The sequence below is a fragment of the Neofelis nebulosa genome, chromosome 10 (genome assembly GCF_028018385.1).
Source record: "Neofelis nebulosa isolate mNeoNeb1 chromosome 10, mNeoNeb1.pri, whole genome shotgun sequence".
NCBI lineage: Eukaryota > Metazoa > Chordata > Mammalia > Carnivora > Felidae > Neofelis > Neofelis nebulosa.
In genome coordinates, this window is record NC_080791.1 from 27,608,138 (window position 1) to 27,624,186 (window position 16,049).

General features: G+C 41.7%; 1 long non-coding RNA gene across 1 annotated transcript; it reads left to right on the forward strand.

The window, feature by feature from the left end:
- The first annotated feature begins 11,787 nt into the window (after nt 1–11,787).
- On the forward strand, nt 11,788–12,725 carry LOC131487073 (uncharacterized). Its single transcript, XR_009249598.1, has 3 exons — nt 11,788–11,875; nt 12,262–12,334; nt 12,667–12,725. It is a non-coding gene; the product is annotated as an uncharacterized LOC131487073 (long non-coding RNA).
- Nucleotides 12,726–16,049: the final 3,324 nt, after the last annotated feature.

Here is a 16,049-nt window from a genome sequence, read left to right on the forward strand (position 1 = left end):
AGGAAAGAGAACCATGGCTCAAGGGAGGAGACAAGGTCATAGATGATGCCTTGTCCTCACCCTGTGCCTTCCCTTCCTCTCTTCTAACCCCCTTATTTTAGAAAAGAGGGACTCAAACAATATGTTAGGCAAGAAAGACAAGCATCAGTGGAGGAGACAGTATACAAAGTACAAAAAAATAGTTGAAAAGACCATCAAATCATTTCATTGCAACTTAATCTTTTTTAACATTGAATAATTTCCCACTTTTCTGGGACTCATAGGTATATGCACACATACACACACACACACACACACACACATATGCACATGATTTTGAAATACATACATATTTTTTCCAGTGGTACCTGCAACATGTATCCTACAGCCAAAATATACCATTTACAATCTAATAAATGTATGCTGGGAAGTGTTTGAGGAAGTGTTTTAATATTTTGTTTTATTTTTTTATTTTGGGGGCTGCTGAAAAGGGGAAGGGGGAAAAAGTAAGATTAAACTGTGTTGAATATTGCTAAACCAGTTAAAGACAAGGTTAAAAAATATCAGGATTATTTTTTAAAAAAACATGAAATCTCCTAACTTGACAACCATGGATCTTATCACAGAGTTGGAGAAATGGGATCCAGTGTAAGCCAAGTATGAGTCTCCACACTGATAGCAATAAGCAAAATGATGGTGGAAACTACATAAATCCATCCTCAGATTCTTGAGGCTTGTTCCTGATACTGTCACCTCTGAAACTTTGTCATTTGTTTCACCTACCATGACCTCCACACACATAAAGGAGTTTCACTTCTCCACCCACTGGATTAGATCACAAGCTAGTAGCAGCACTTGTTAATACTATTTCTTCTTTGACTTTGCATCCCTAGATTGAATGCACATTTGGCATATATTAGAGACTTTGTAAATGTACTTCTAAGGACAGTTGTGGTGACTGAAAGCCATTTAATACTCCTGGAGGAATACAGATAAGAGGGCACACCCTGAGCATATATGAAGTATCACTTGACAGCCAGGGTCCACAGGAGATGGAAGGATTGGTTTGGAGATGTCGTTGGAGCTTTCATTCCATCTCTTCGACCATCTATAACCATCTTATTCCTGTTCCTTTTTTCTCTCTAATATTCTGTGTTTTCTCTCTTGTTCTTTTTGACCATCCCTCAATCCAAACTGAGCTTTTCTTCAGCTTCTCTAGGCCCCTGGCTATGCAAATTTAGTATCTCAACTTGCCCTTGGTTCCATATTACTCTCTTGTTATTGCACATGTTGTTCTCTTGACCTGAAATATCCTCCCCTGTTTTCTTATCTTTCTATCCACTCACTCATCCCTAAAGACACAGCTCCAAAGTTTGATGTTCTGTGAAGTTTTCCCTGGTTCCCCTAGGAAGAATTAATTATCTCCTTTTCTACCACAGCTTTTTATTTGCATTTATGTTGTAGCTCCCCTATAATGGATCAGGCTTTGCTCTTTCCACATTTCCCAGACCATGCTGGGAGCTCCCAAGGGACAGAGGTTTTGCCTTATTCTTAAGTGTGTGTGCCCCACCTAGCAAGCAAGTGGCACATGCCATATGCTCCTCAAATGCTTGGAATTCAGTGAAGGAATGAGAACAGCATCTCAGGTCTGAGTCTCTGGGCTATTTGTCTAACCAAGTTTTCACTTTCTATGAGGTTCACACCATTTGCTCATTCTCCTTTCTTTTTTTCACCCTTTGTTACCTTCAACCAGAAGCTAAAGCCTCTCATCTCATGCTCTGGGATGCTGCTTCTCACCCAGGGCCCAGCTGCTGAATAATCATTACCAATTAGGGTACGTAGATATTGTCATGTAGCATAAGTTTTCATGAGGCAGTATTCTGTCCATACTAAATAGTTATACATGTGGGTACACTAGATGGAGGGTGTTTTCAAATGATGAATCAATTAACCAGTTAATTAGTGTGTATTGAGCCCCTATGCCACAACCTAGCATTAGTGATATGGGGTGGAGGGTGAAAAGAAAGGGAAAGAAATGAATGTTTTATTTATTATATAATAATAAATATATTATTAAATATATATATATATATATATATATATATATATATATATATTTATTTATTTATATAGAATTGCCAATATTTGACCCTATAAAAGGAGCTATTTATATGGCTGGAGTGGCTTAGTGGACATATATTGAAATGGCAGAAACAAGGGATGGGTGAATATAGCCACCACGGGATTACAGAGGGAGGAGTAACATGGGGTTGGGTTGTTAGGGTGCCAGGGAGAGGAACTTGCCTTGGGTCCTGGAAGTGGGTACATCCTGTGCTGGAGAGTATGCTGGAGAGTACCACATCCCAATGTTGTAGGACCAACTAAGCTCTGTGTTTGGTTGGACTGGCAAGAGCCTAGGGGATGACTTTTCCTGGGGTCTGTGGGGAAGCAAATCTGCACAGAAGAAGGGGGCCACGTCACATAGGGCAGTTAAAGAATAAGCCTTGGGATGCCATTTTTAAAAAAAAATTTTTTTAACATTTATTTATTTTTGAGACAGAGAGAGACAGAGCATGAACGGGGGAGGGTCAGAGAGAGGGAGACACAGAATCTGAAACAGGCTCCAGGTTCTGAGCTGTCAGCACAGAGCCCGATGCAGGGCTCGAACTCACGGAGTGCGAGATCATGACCTGAGGTGAAGTCTGCCGCTTAATTGACTGAGCCACCCAGGAGCCCCTTGGGATGCCATTTTGATGTGGCTATTGTAGGTTTTATGACAGGCCAGCTTCTACAAAGTTGTGTTTAGTGGAGATTAGACTCAAAATGTCCTAGGCCCATGTGGAAAGCTCCTTTGCAGTAAATTCACCTTCTAAGATGCTTTTGATCCAGGGATACTAATTAACAATAAAGGTATGTTAGATTTACTAACTTTCTCTAAAGGATAGTTCTTCTAAAGATTGGCCCCTCAAAAAAGAGGAATTGAGAATAAGCTCCTTACTCAGCTTAAAATTTTGATGACATCCTCTGACATCATCCATGTCCAGCTTTGATGACATCCATGTTCCAGCTCTGCTCAGGGCCCTCAAAATGAGTTTTTAGCACTCTCATCTTGGCTGGGATATCTTGGTGCTGGCTTCCTAATTAAAAAGGTGTCTGTAGAATGTTATTTCCTGATTAGAACTCAAACCCTGAAGTTGTAGTAGCTCAGAACTACAACTCAGAAGTTCATTATACCCAGTGTGTGCTGAATATATGAGAAAGTCTTTTACCTGAATTGTGTTTGTTTGTTTGTTTGTTTTGGCCAGGGATTTTGCATTCAAGTCTTTGACTCAAGGGTACATGGCTCCTGCACTGATCTGTGGTGGGTTGTCTGAGACCATTGAGGCAAACTTAGGGATCTAAAAACTGACAGCAAAACTACTGTTTCACAGGAGAAGTTGGCACCTATTGAAAATCCTTCTATAGGGGCACCTGGATGGCTCAGTCAGTTGAGCGTCTCACTTAGGCTCAGGTCATGATCTCGAAGTCTGTGAGTTCAAGCCCCGCGTCTGGCTCTGTGCTGACAGCTCAGAGCCTGGAGCCTGCTTCGGATTCTGTGTCTCCCTCTCTCTCTGTCCCTCCCCCACTCATGCTTTGTCTCTCTCTGTCAAAAGTAAATAAACATTAAAAAAAAAGAAAATTCTTGCATAAATGCAGACCATGTTCTCAAAGGAAAAATTGACATCATAGCTCATAATGAACTATTCAGTCTAACCCCTACTTATGTCATTGTTTTTATGTGAAAGCCCATTTTCAAGTTCAACTCAAAAGCATTTTGTCCCTAGTGCAACTTTGGGAGAGGGAAGGAATCTTCACCTGTTGTGTTCACACTGAAACCCAGCACTCAGAGAACGATTTGGGAGTCTGGTAAACAGGGACTTCAGGTTTATCCATTTTTGTCCTTTGTACCTGTTACTAGTGTTTCTTCTCATTTTCAAAAGTTCCCAGTTTGGCCAATACAGTGACATCTGTGAAAGATAGGATAACCAAAATTACCCTACTTCTGAGGCTTTAAGAGCCATAGTGGGTACTCAGGGGAGGAAGGGAGTCTGGGGACCCAACGAATGTCTGGGGAGGGGATGCCAGGAGGTGACTGAATGCCCCACAGATCTCCTGTGATCCTGCCAGCCTGGAATGTTTCTGCAACAAGGGATAATGTAAGTGCTGCTTTCTGCTTTAGGGAAAGTGTTTCCTAAGAGAAGAGGAAGAAAACAAAATAGGGAAAACCTGGGAAGCTCAGCTAAAACTGGGCTTAATGAGTCTACGCCTCTCCTGCCACCAACTCTTCTCCCCTCTGGTAAGAGAGAGGCAGCAGCTTTTATTCACTGAAAATTCTGATGACCACGGGAAGGAGGAAAACACAGCCAGATACTCAGGGCCCCTGTTTGGCAGGCAGCTGCCTTCTCATCCTGGGCTGAAGCTGTTTCCTGCTGAACAAAAAATGGCTGTGAAATGTCAGCTTGGGAAAGCATTGCTGGGCCTCAGCTTGTAACTCCTCCTCCTGGGGGTTTAGTGTGTGGCAGAGCAATCCTATCAGTTCTGCCAGTGATTCCCCTGCTGTCAATAGGGGTTATCATATCAATAGACCCACAAATAATTGCCTCCACCAACTATTGCATTTCCCAGAGAAGCTAATCCCTAAGGGGAGGGGGGGGAGAACAGCTAATGAACCACATCAGAAGGTGAAGCAGAAGGAAAATCTCTCCTAGGAATGTCAAGGCAGCACATGCCTCTCTGTGAGATGATAAGGCAACAGGGTTTGGGACTTGGAGAAAATCTCTAGCTGCAAACAAGACTGAGGAAGGAGGAGAAAAAGAAGGAAAGAACAGAATCGGCTTTTTACCCTGTGTGCCTCATAAAATGAATGATCAAAAGTAAATTACAGACTTGCAAATGAGTGGTTAACGACTGAGACAATATGAGTGCAGAGAGAAGCTCATCAAAACACACTGGGCAAGAGCAAGAGAGGGAAGGACTGAATACAAATGACACTCTATAAAGCTGGAGCATCACAGCAAATGGCCCCCAGCGGAGGGCCAGGGTCATTCCCCACACCTGTTAGGGGCAAGGGGAAACGTGCCGAGGCTCCTTTCAAAGGAGGAGGAGATGAAGAGGCTGTGTGCATGTAGGAAAATAATAAGGGGGAAGCATGGTAGAGAGGAAGGAGAACAATGGCGCAGCAGCCCCCAGCTCCCCAGGGGAGCTGACGAGAACAGCTTTCTCTTCCCTCTACAATGGGATGGGACTTCAGTGTGCAGTGGGGCTGGGGGAGGGTAAGAGAGGCTCAGGGACAAGGATATTCTTTGCAGTCATGCACAACCTCCCACACTATAAATGCCCTGAATGGTGGAAGTCATAAAATGGGGTGAGGTCAGGGTCAGGGAGCCCCAGATTTACTTAGGATCCTTGTGAAGCCCCCTCATCTACCTCGTCTTTCAGCTGCTGCTCATTCCACAGGGACTTCAAAAAAGCTGGAGAACTCAGGTTCTGGGAGCATTTTAGTGGGAGGGAGGGTGCCAAAGCAGAACGTGCCAACACAGTGGAGCAGGTAATTGTAGGGGTGCCACACAGTAACCTCTCCACTAGTTCAGGGCAGGGTGGGGGACCAGAGGTGAACCATTAGAGTGGCTGCTCTCAGGAAGATGGATACTACTGCATACTGCAAAGTCATGCACACTCATTGGACCATGGTTAATTACGAAACAAGTGATTTTGAAGCCCTAGGATGTGCCAGGCTCTATGCAAGATGCAGAGGGTGCACAAATGGTTATAATTGTCCCCTGTATTTTAGAAGCCTACAGTGCAGCAGGAGAGAACAGATATATGAATAAATATTTGCAAGAAATAATTGCAAAAAGAACAACTAGCTGAGCATTGTGGGAGGCTTCACATAGGAAGTGACATAAGGTCTGGGTCTTAAAGTGCCAGATGAGGAGTGGGGTGAGGGTGGCATGCCAGGAAGAGGATATAGAGGCAAGAATAGAGCATGACGTGTTTAGAAAGTGGCAAGCAGTCAGTGTGGCTTGAGAGCAGGAGATGAATGTGGGAGGTGAATCTGGAAAATTAGGATGAGGATAGATTGGGGAGGGTCTTTGAGTTATGCTAAAGAGATTGGATTTTGTTTTATAGGGAAGCCACTGGAGGTTCCTGAGTAGGGAAAAGGCATCATGGAATCTGTGGTTGGAAAGCCCTCCCTGGCAGCTGGGTAGAGGATACATACACATTGAGATGCCTGGGGACATCTGTATTGTGGTCATTGGGTACATCTGCTGTGCCAGGTGCCTACCTGCCCATATACAGGGATGAGGCCCAGCAGGTAGAAGCATGGGAGGAGCAGAATTGGCAGGGGCTAGCAAAAGGTATTAGATTTCTCTGTCCCATGCAGGGGAAGAGCCACCTGCTCCATGCAGGTTTGAGCCAAACCACACAGTAGGTTGCTTTTCTACCTGCCCTTTAGGCTTAGGTGGTAAATATTCAGCTCAAAGGACATAAAGTGCAGAACATAAAGAGCTAAGGAAACCCAAAGCACTAGCACTGGCATCTGTCCAGCAATGACCTTAAAAAGCCAAGAAATCAAGAAGTTTTCCAATAGGTTTGAATTTCTGATAAATTAGCAAAGACAACTAAGATGGTCTCTTTGCTCCCCTTATCATTTAAGCATGGCATTTGTCCTGATTTAATTTTCATTCGTTAACATTTGCAAAGGATGTTGGGACTGGAATTTTCTTGCTTTCCCCTACCCTGATACTTAATTGATTCCTATTGATCCTTAGGTCACAGCTTAATCGTCACTTCCTCAGAAGAACCTTTCTCAACTCTATAGACTGATTTGGTCCTCTTAATTTTTGTCTGTCTAGGACCTCTTTGACAATAGCCCTGTTTTAGATCTTCTATTTTTTCTCCCTTTCTTTCAACTTCAAAGCATATCTTCCCCATGATACATTCGCCCTAGGCATAAGGACTTCTATATTGACTGATGAAAACCATAAATAAGCAAATTCACAATACAGTGTTAGGACTGAACATGGCTGTGTGTGTGTTAATTTCTTGCATTTGCTACTGGTTTATGAGGGGCCCTCATCCGCAATACAAAGGGCTACCGGTCTAAGGAGAAATGGATGGAGATATTTTGACTTAATGGATCTTCCTCATCAACTTTAAAGTTCCATATCCACTATTTAAATCTATTATATGGCCCCAGTGTCCCTCATCTCTGAAGCTGTACCACTTCCAAGGCATTGGCTGGAACGTGTTCCCCTAATCTCAATGAATGGAGACTACCAGTTGCTGAAAAAGTTTATTTTCCCCTCTTCTTTACACACAATTATGTTAGGGGAAGCAATGTATCCAAGTATAAAAGATATATTTCCTAGTCTCCTTTGCACCTGGAGGTGGACACATGGCACAGTATGGCCAATAAGATATCAGTGGAAGTCATCAGGTGGGCCGCCAGGAAAGCTGTATAAGAGGGACTAGACTCAGTTGATACATACACTTTTTGCATTTCCCTCATTCTGGAGCTAGGATGTGATGGCTAGAGCTGGAGCAGCAATCTTACAACCTTGAGGCAAAATCAAGCAAATTCCACAGACCTCAACTTGGACATCCTTGAGCCACTAAACCAATATCAGCAACTGCCTACATCTGGACTTCTTACTAAGTGAGAATAATAAACTGTGATCTTGTTTAAGCTAACATATTTTGGGTTTTTTTCTGTTATATGCAGTAAAACTCAATCCTGAATTGATATACCCATTGTGTTTTGCAGGCATTCTGGTGAGTGAGTCAGCCAAGCTTATGAGTACCTGCAGTATGTTGCACCTTATTAGGTTCTAGGAGATTTCTTCCCTCCAGTGGGATGAGCACCAATAAGTAAGTACACTTGTCTTATCGCCTCTAGTAGGCACTGCCAGACCAAGCCCCTGCCCTTCCTCTAACCCCATTTCATACTGTCCCTTTTTCTTCACATGCAACAGTCTCTAGTCCCACTGATTAAATTTATGGAATATACATTTCCCCGGGTCAGTTCTTCTTACTTGATGTTCCTCCCTCTGTCTCCATCCCTCCCCCAACTCTTCAGGGTCTCTTGAATCTTACCATGAATGCTGTCTGATATCTAAAACAAACCCTTTCCTATTGCCCTCATTATTTCCATCTCAATCCTTTTTCGGTTTGTTTTATTCATGGCACTATCATGATTAAAACTTTTATTGTTTTTTTCTTGTTTATATATTTTTTGTCAGTTTCTCTCTCTGCATCCAGCTCCTTTCCACCCACCCCCTCCAATCTGAGGACTACATGCTCTCTTAGTTTCTGGAGAGCATCTCACATGTGGTAAACATAAAAGAGATGCTCAGTAAGCACAGCCCATTCTCACTTTGCATGGGTCTCATATTTGTGAATTCACTTGCTCACTAAAATTTATTTGTAACCCCCTAAACTGATACCCGTGATGCTTTTGCAGTTATTCACAGACATGTGCAGAACTGTGAAAAATGTGAGTCACCTCATACACATGTTCCCAGTTGAGGTTAAACAAGATGATGCTCTGCCTTCTTGCTTCAGTCCCCTTACTTAAACAAGTGTCTTTTTGTGGTCTGTTGGTTTTTTAAAATCCTTTTGTGTTTTTTATTGGTGTTTTCCTGTGTAAAATGGCCCTCAAGCATAGTGCTGGAGAGTCGCCCAGTGATTCTATGTGCAAGAAGGCTTTATGTGTTTATGGAGAAATATATATGTTTAAATGAACTTTGTTCACGTATGAGTTATGGTGCTATTGGCTGTGAGTTTGATATTAATGAATCAACAATATATACTAAACAAAGTGTCTCTGAGCATAAAATAAGGTTTTGTATTGATGGGTTAACAAAAATCTTGTGACCAAAGGCTTACAGGAACATAGTCCTGTACTTCCCTTAGGAGCAATGGTTCAGTGCTTTCTAATTCATGTCCACGGTGACTTTATAGAACAGTACTACCACAGGTAACAAGAATGGACTGTATTTGTTGATGAATGCTAATGTTTGTGCTGGGTGTGATGTGCGCACAGGGGAGGGAGAAGGAATTCTCGGCATCATAGCCAATGCATAGTCAGGCCAAGTTAATTCTGCTCCCAAGTTGGCAGATCTGGAGATTGTTTTTTGCGGAGGGAGGTTTCTTTAATTCTCTTGGCACCATCCTGTAGAAGGACTGTAGCGAGATGCCCCAGAATCTACAAGGTGCCCTGAGGTGGTGATGTTTTTGGAAAGGGAATTAAGAGCCAGCGCCTCTCTGTGCCTGCCTATGTCAGACAATTATAGAGAAGAAGAATGACAAGAGAAAATGAAAAGGAAATGGGCTGACAGCCTGCAGAGTGGTATTTCAACTCCAACACAAAACATTCAGTAGTAATTATAGAATAACCTTCATTTAAATGCAAATAAGCCTGTAATTAAGATAAGGGACCTACCATTTGCCAGCGTTTTTGTTGTTTCTTTTTATTTTTTAAATTTTTGGGGGGTGACAATTACAATTTCTCACACATCCCCCTGCTTTATTGATGAGTAGTCATTATGTTTATGGATTGTGTTGTGAGTGCAATATTTGGATAACTGCAGAATAGAAATTAGTGTCACTTACTTTCAGCTGCCCCTAGCAAAAGGAAAAAAATGTGTACAGTGCATAATGTTGACATAAGCAAAACTTCCTAAGTGGCATGGCCCTGGACGGCATCACATAATGTGCTGTCCCAGATCACCAAGAGCCTGAGACAAATGCACTGAGTCCAGAATTACAGAAGGAAACAAACAGCTTTCTTGATGACTTCTAGCAGAGCTGCTGAGCCCTTGCAAAGCATCTACAAATTGCACCAAGTGTTTTTCCTTGGTTGGAAATGGGCAGAATGAAGGATAGAATTTTTAGACATTTTCTCAATAGGATCTTCAGAGAGGGAAGATGATGATCTAGCCACGGCCTGTGTATTAGTTTGTGACACAGGACAAATTTCTTAGCCTCTTTTGCCAAGTTAATATCTATCACTTCACTTATTGCCTGCTATTGACTCTGATTGACTCACACTCTGGATTAGGAAAAGTGAGATCTCAAACAGACCAAATGAGCTACTTGCTGGGTAAGCAGTTATTCATTCATTCCCTCAACAAATATACCCCTTTCCCCAACATCTTTTCTTTTTTTTCTTTTCTTTTCTTTTCTTTTCTTTTCTTTTCTTTTCTTTTCTTTTCTTTTTTTTCTTTTCTTCCTCCTCTCCTCTCCTCTCCTCTCCTCTCCTCTCCTCCTCTCCTCTCCTCTCCCCTCCCCTCTTCTGCTCTCCCCTACCCACTCCTCCCTTTCCCTTCTCCTCTCCTCTCCTCTCCTCTCCTCCCCTCCCCTCCCCTCCCCTCCTCCTCTCCTGTTTCTTCCTCTCCTCTCTCCTCTCTCTCTCTCTCTCTCTCTCTCTCTCTCTCATCTACTAGTGCCAGAACTATTTTAGATGATTGGGAAATATAGCAGGGAAAAAAATGGCATCAATCTGAAATAAACCACCCAAAGCATGCTGTGGAAAACTTTCACAGGCACGTCTGGCTATTATTTTTGGAAGGTATGATCAACCATTCCAACCAGTCCTTATTGCCACTTTTCCTTAACTCATTGACTTATGTTGTGATGGAAACCTTGCTGGAAAACATCAGAAAGCAGGGTGTTAAAGAGCAGCTGAAAGGTCCAGCAAGTTCAATTTATTCTTTTAATTAGCAAGGGAGTTGTTTTAATAGTCCATTAGCCATCACCTAATTAAAGAAAACTTTTTTCCCCCTAAAATATACAGAACTCAAAGGAGAATTTTCTAAGATGTTCTTTTCCAGAGGTTTGTCAGGTAGTCTAAATACTATGCTATATTCTTCAGGAAGTAGTTGGATAGTTGCCACCTTAACATTTTTTTTTTTAATTATGTCTTGAAAGGATACAATATTTTTATAGATTCGTGTGCTAAACTGGAGAAGCTTGGGACAATAAGCTGAACAACATGAGCAAAGCCAAATTCAGGTGAAAAATCTAACAAATCTGACTCTGCTAGCACAGTTTTCTTACCCCCCATCCTAACTTGTCCTTTGGCATTTTTCCTTCTCAGCACCATGAAGATTTTACAAAAAGTTTGTGCTTTAAATGAACACATCTTTGCCTGAAAGGTGATTCCATAGCTTTCCTTAGGCTCTTTGTATCTTTAGTGAGTGTTATCCATTTGTCTGGCTATAGATGTTTCCTAGGGAACCTCAGATGCCCTTGATAGAGTTTACACACTGTTACCTAAGACTGAAATGTGTTTGATGGATTAACTGGGGAACTTACAAAACTTTAATGTCTTTTTTTTTAAGTGCCTAACTTTGTATCCTCTGGGGTGATTGTTAACTTCAAAAGCCATTTCAAGGTTCAATAAAACTAATGGAGGTGAGATGGGCCTAGTAAAGCATTCTCAGATTCCTATTCTCACCATTCTTTATCACCCACACAATGAGCTTGCTAAGCAGTTCTGCATTATCCACAAGTAATGTACACTCATCCTTCATCTTAAATCAAATGACACCTCCACCACGGAGCCTTCTCTAATCTCTCCTAAGAACACTAGAATTAATTAGGCATTCCTTCTTCCTTGTTCTGTAACAAAGACACCTCCTCTTCTTTGCCAAAAAAGAAAAAAAGTGAGTACTACCAATAGTTCCTTCATATTTCTTGAGATAGAAAATAGATCTTAAAGTTGTTGAAACTTTTGATTTGGTAATTCTATGTTGCTTCTAATTCCAGGGTAGGATCTCAGGGGTATCCAGCCAGCCTTTCTTTGTACTGAAAGGGGTCACCTTTTCAAGCATTGTATTCACACAGCTTTGAGGTAGGTATCACCTTCTAAGGTTCTTAGGAAGCTTTGAGCTGGGGGAAATCTTCTAATTTCAGATACTCCAGACTTAGGTATTCTGTTTAATAATTAAATAAGGCTATCTTCACATGTGTGTTTAGAGAGAATACCATGAGGTCAATTTGTTTTGGATTCCTCTAGCTGAAGCCAGAGAGTTGAGCAGGGCACCATAAACTTGGGGAGAGGAGGGTGGCCAAGGTGAAGAGGCTCCCCACCTGAGGTGGTCAGTGAGCCCCAGTCATATGGTAAAAGGTTGACAAAAGAGGTGACCATTCAGGACCCCTGAGGAGAGACTTGTCAGTGGATTTTGGGAGAGTTACATATCATAATTTAATTTAGATTTTCCTTTTAAATTTTTATAGTTTATTTCTTCTCTGAACTTCATTTCTAAACCATGACTGTTCTGGGTGAGCTGTGCTTAGAGACATAACGGAGGTATTTATGTCTTCACTTTGGGAAGAAAGGGAGGTGGAGGAGGGTTGTGGCAGTGTTGAGAAGAAGCTCTGAGAAATCTGAGGGAATGGGCAGAAAAACCTGGGCAGTAAATTGAAGAGAAAGTTGATGATCAGCTATAAAGACAGATTTGTGCAAGGTTTAAGTACTCCCACTTGGAGAAGGAATTTGATTTCTTGCAGTTATGCAGACAGGGGCTCGGTATAATAATGGGGTTCTATAATTTGGTATCCAAGTGAATGATAAACCCCACCCACCTTGGGAGGATTTTTGGTGACTTTGCTCATTCTTCTTGTTCTCTGGCTTATAAACAGTTGAAGATGGATCCAAGGGCCCACATGGAGATCAAAATGCAGCACTTGCTTCATTTCTGGTACATCTAGTTTGAACAATATAGGAAAACTTAGTTACTGTAAACTTTGGGACCTGCAGAATCCTGATATGGGTTTGGACCACCAAGTTGCAACAGAATGAAGTAGAGATGAGCATAAAAGACATTTTTAGATATTTGCAAGATACTGCTAATATTTTGGGGGTTTGCATGTATTCAAATTATTGAGAAATGTTCTATTCATATTATACACACACACACACACACACACACACACACACACCCCAAATATATATATATATTTGCCATCCAAGTTCATGGGACTCCCTAATTCTATCCTTGGACTCCTGAGAGGCCTGTGGAACCCAGATTAAGTAGTTCTTTCTTGGGAAGAAATTTCATGAGCAAGAAAAATATCAACAAACATTTTATCGAGATTAAGTAGGCTGCAGAGACCTAGATGCCTTAACTACCCACCCACCCTCAGATGCATCTCCAGGGGGATGAAAGTCAATGAAGGTGGAGGAAGGTGTCTTTCTGGCTCCAGGTGCAGATGTTCCACCCTACCTCTTGCCCTGTCCCAGACCCACCCTGATTTGGGTTTTGTTGTTTTCTTTCTTTTTTTTTTTTTTTTTTTTAACTTTTATTTATTTTTGAGAGACAGAGAGAGATAGAGCATGAATGGGGGAAGAGCAGACAGAGAGACACAGAACTTGAAGCAGGCTCCAGGCTCTGAGCTGTCAGCACAGAGCCCAACATGGGGTTTGAATCCACGAACTGTGAGATTGTGACCTGAGCTGAAGTTGGACGTTCAGCCCACTGAGCCACCCAGGCGCCCCTGGTTTTGTTGCTTTCTTCACTAGCTCACCATGCAGCCTCCCACAGCTTGCTTCATTCTGAATTCACATTGTTCCTAACTAAGAACAGCTCATTTAGTTTCTCCTCATTCTCTCCTGAAAGGAAAGCAACACAAATATACAAAAAATGATGAGTATCTTTCCAGATGCAGACAAATTCATCTCTTTCCGGGGCATTTTATTTTTACTCTTGGCAGAAGTGGTAGACTTGGTCAACAACCCCCAAGGATGGTTCATTAGGGATGGGAGAAGGAGCACCCAGGATGTTTGCTGTCCCAATCCTTTGCCTGCTGCTGTGATGACCACCAGGAATGGAATACAGTCAGAAAAGCACACTGTTGTTAGGGTGGGTTTTTTATTTACTTTCTTAACAAGCACACTGGAGGAAAAAGTCCCCTCTGTGACTTTGTTGTCACCTTTACCAAATTAGCTGTATTTGGATATGTCAGGGACTGTGAATGTCAGCCTGAACCATTTAGCTGAACCTGCCTACTATGTGCAGGGCACTGTACAGGATTCTGTGTTGGCTGCAAAGAAGAATTCAGTGATAAATAACAGTCAAAACATCTTGTCTCCTACCATCCCTCTATCACAGATATTGTCACTGTTAATTTTACGTGTCTGCATAGCTAGACCATGGTGCCCAGGTATATGGTTAAACATTCTGTATGTTTCTGTGAGGGGTTTTTTTTTTTTTTGAATGAGATTAATACTTAAATTGGTGGACTTTGGGCAAAGTAGGCTGTCCCCCATAATGTGGGTGGGTCTCATCCAATCAGTTGGAAGGCTGAACAGAACAAATCTGATGTCCCTCAAGCAAGGAGGAATTCTGCCAGCAGATGGCTTTCTGGCTGGAATTACAACACTGAATCCCTCCTGGGTCTCCAGCATGCTTGCCCTCCTTGTGGATTTTGAACTTGCCAGCCTCTACAATCATATGAGCCAATTCCTTAAAATAAATATTCCACTCTCATACACACACACTATTTTTAAATTTTTGATTGAAGTACAGTTACATATAATACTAAACTATTTTCAGATGTATAGTAATTCAACAATTATATACATTATGAAATACCATGATAAGTGTTATATTATTGACTGTATTCCTTATGCTGTGGTTTTCATCCCTGTGGCTTATTTATTTTGTAACTGGAGGTTTGTACCTCTTAATCCCCTTCACCCATTTCAACCATCCCCTTCATATCCCTTTGGCAACCTCCATGCTAAATGAAATAAGCCAAACAGACAAAGACAAATACTGTATGATTTCACACACACACACACACACACACACACACTATTGATTCTATTTTTTTCTGGAGAACCCTGACTAATAGAGATATTTTACACCTTTGTCTTTCACCCGATTTGCTACTTTTAGGGCACATCTCATCTGCAGGGGAAGTTGTCTATGACAGGGCTCTCCTATAATCTACTTCCTTAGAGATTGGTGGATAAATTAATTTATATCTTTAACAGCATGCTTAGAATTCTGCAAGGAGCATCTAAACTTATAGAAATCATCTTTGATTTAAGCAAAGGAATAAGCAAATGAAAATGATTGTCAAATACTTAATGATTTCCTTTCCTCTGGCATATTTAGGGTAAAGAGTGATTTTTTTCATCTTACAAAATGACTGTTATAATCCCTGGTTACGGAGAAGGGACTAAATTCCTAATATGTCTGTGCAGTGTTTAGAAAAAATAGGGTCTAACTGGTCAACAGGCTTTGGTTTTACTGACTTCCTGCTGTTCCTATTCCACACACACTCCTCAGCAGTGCTCATCCTAATCCATGACTTCAGTTACCAATTCCATGCTGATGACTATTATGACCCAGAGCAGCTCTGAGTCTCAGATCCATATATCCAATGTGTCTTTTCTTCTCTTGGATGTCTCATGGGCCTCTTAGTGTTAACATGTTCAAATCTAAGTGCATCATCTTTGCTGTAAATTCCAAATTCTGACCTCTTCCTGTATTCTCTGACTCAATGACTATGCTTCTGCTTGCCCACTTGTCTAAACCAGAAATTTGGGTTCATTAATATAGCTTAAACCTACATCTACTTCTTCCTCCCTTTTTGATTGTTTTGGTACAGTTCATGATCTGTTCAGGATTGGGTTATCATGGCTGTCTCTTTCCAGCTATTCCCTTTACTCTTTCATTTTACCCTCCAAACTGCTAACCCAGTGACCTTTCCAATGTGCAAATAGTTGTCTAGCTTTGTTTTTTCTTAATGTTTATTTATTTTTGAGAGAGAAAAAGACAGAGTGTGAGTGAGGGGAGGGGCAGAGAGAGAGGGAGACACAGAATCTGAAGCAGATGCCTATCTCTGAGCTGTCAGTACAGTCTGACGTGGGGCTCGAATCCACAAATGGTGAGATCATGACCTGAGCTGAAATTGGACTCTTAACTGACTGAGCTACCCAGGCACCCCAATAGTTGTCTAGCTTTTTAGAGTCCTATAAAGACTTTCTATCAATTTAAGGCTAATATTTAAACCTC